Source organism: Hydra vulgaris, chromosome 12 (assembly GCF_038396675.1).
Source record: "Hydra vulgaris chromosome 12, alternate assembly HydraT2T_AEP".
Taxonomy (NCBI): Eukaryota; Metazoa; Cnidaria; class Hydrozoa; order Anthoathecata; family Hydridae; genus Hydra; species Hydra vulgaris.
This window is the reverse complement of record NC_088931.1, coordinates 29,955,001-29,957,696: the sequence shown is the minus strand read 5'-3', so window position 1 is coordinate 29,957,696 and position 2,696 is coordinate 29,955,001. Positions and strand designations below refer to the sequence as shown.

At 23.4% G+C, this 2,696-nt stretch overlaps 1 long non-coding RNA gene across 1 annotated transcript in view; it reads left to right on the top strand.

Moving 5' to 3' along the window:
• The first annotated feature begins 770 nt into the window (after positions 1–770).
• Positions 771–2,696, top strand: part of LOC136088645 (uncharacterized) — an 18,848-nt gene continuing 16,922 nt past the window's right edge. Inside the window, exon 1 of the long non-coding RNA XR_010642352.1 lies at positions 771–827. This is a non-coding gene — a long non-coding RNA (uncharacterized LOC136088645). The remainder of the gene's footprint in view (positions 828–2,696) is intronic.

The window sequence follows — 2,696 nt, the reverse complement described above, 5'->3', positions numbered from 1 at the left end:
TCCAAAAAATAGAAAGAAATTTTTTTTTTTTTTTAGACTTTTAATAGTGGGCAACCACCTTAAAAAATGTATGCAAGTCCGTCGCACCACAGGGTTACTAGGAACTTGCTCGTGGTTGTCGTTTAAAGAAAATATACATTACATATTATAAATTTATTGTAAAATATATTATATTTTTAGTATATTATATTTATTATATATTGTAAATTTATATATTATAAATATATAAATAAACATATATATCATAAATTTAGTAAGATGATGTATTTGAAGAAAACTCGGAAAAGACCAGGAGAAGTCTTATCGTGGAGAACCTTTAAAATGTAATGAAAACTAAAAATTTAAAAAGCAAATTTTATAAAACATGCATAAATATTTTGAGGTCTACTACTATAGTAGTCAACTACATCAACTAGTACTAGTTGATGAGTATTAAATCTAATTTTCAGTCTGTTAGAAAAACTCCGAGTGTTTATGTAGATATCGAGATAGATATAGAGAGTAGAGAAAAAAATTCAGACCCCCTCTCTTCTATTTGTCAAAGTAATTAATGGACAGCTCCAAATTGGCGATTCAACTTTTAATTTTGATTGTGCCGGTTGGGAAGGGAGAGGTTATTAGTCTCAATCTAAAATATGCTTTACTATTTCAAAATTTTGTTAATTAATACGCAAAAGTAAAGACGTAGAAGAGTTTTAAATAGTAACAAATTTTTTTTTGTCTAGTTTAATTGTTTTTGTTTTTAATTTTTATTATTTTTAAATACCATTCGTTGATTCTCGCGAGTTTCGCCGCTGGCAATTTAAATATCTAAAAAGCGCCAAAAGGTTGAATTGCTTTATTTACCTTAATTTTAGATCGTTGTTGATGTAGTTGTATTAGGTTAAAGTTAAATTAAAATTTTAGTTTCTGGTTTATTAAATAGATTAGTAATAGTAAAAAGCGCTTTGCTGCAATATTTTAGTAAAAAATTATTGTCAAAGGTCAAGTTTTATAGTGAATCATACAGTTTACAATTTAAACAGTTAAAATTAAAAAATAACAACTTAATTCCTGCATACCTTTTAATAAAAGGCATGCTATATAATAGCTTAAATGTTTAAATAAACATCTTATTCTTGCAATAATGTCATTAGGCTTTAGACAGGTACTATTTAAAAATAAAGATATAAAAATTTTTTTCTGCTATTACTATTTTTTTTTTCTTTTTCTGAAAAAATATCTTGATTTTAGTCAACATTTTTAAAGTGTAGGAAGCATGTTTCGAACTTACCGATCTAATTCTGCAAATGTGATATATATATATATATATATATATATATATATATATATATATATATATATATATATATATATATATATATATATATATATATATCATATATATATACATATATATATACATATATATATATATATATATATATATATATATATAATATATATATATATATATATATATATATATATATATATATATTTTATCACTTTAGAAACATTCTAAAAAAGACTAAAATACGTACTTTTTGTACATGTTTTCAAGAACTCATAATAAACTTTCTCATTGCTTCTGAATTACTTCATTACTATTGCGATATATATATATATATATATATATATATATATATATATATATATATATATATATATATATGTATATGTATATGTATATATATGTATATATGTATATATATATATATTATATATATATATATATATATATATATAATGTATATGTATATGTGTATATATATATATATATATATTTATATATATATATATATATATATATATATATATATATATATATATATATATATATATATATATATATATATTTACATGCTTACTTTTTCAAACTGGATTTGATTGTACAATTTTTGAGTTGATTTAATAGAGTTAGTTAAAGTCAAAAGAAATTAGTTAAAAAAAAAGAAAATTGATCAAAACCTCAGGTGCTTAAAATGCTTCTGGCTTTATACTGGGTCTTTTTGACTCATGATAGATACCACTTCTTCCAAGGTGGCAAGAATTTTTTTTATTGGAATTGTGTGACACTCTAATGTTTAATAGCGCTAACTAAACTAGTTCCTCTAATATATACCATAGTTAAAACCTGAGCATCTGGCTCATAATAGCTTAAATGTCTGTGTGTGGATATCTCAGCAGTTGTTCTATAAGCAAATATCATTCAACATGGCTCAACAACAAATTGTGTTTCCACCCAGGTTCTTAAATATATTATAACAGAAAAAATGGCAGGATCACAAAAAACTTTTTCTTCTGAAGCAAATGTCTACAAAACTGCCTCATCTCAGGTGTATATTATATGGGACTTATTATTAGGTATGTAGGAATCCATGTTTTACGGATCCGATTTTTGTGATAAAATTCTGTTGCATGCTTTTTAAAGTCTGTTCAGAGTTAATGTGTTAACAACCTGTTATCCAGTCTTTTTTTTGTTAAGAATTTGATATTCTTAGATATTTTTTTAAAAGTGAAATAGTGAAACTATTTGTTAGTGTTTGCTATTATTGCAGTTACTGATGTTTATATAAAGCATATAAACTTACCAATCAATGTAATTTAATCTCTGCCATTTAATGCAATTTTATGCATTAAATGGCAGAGAGGTCCATCAAAGAATAATTTTCAAAATGATACCTTAAATTAAACTTATATATGAAGGGCTTATT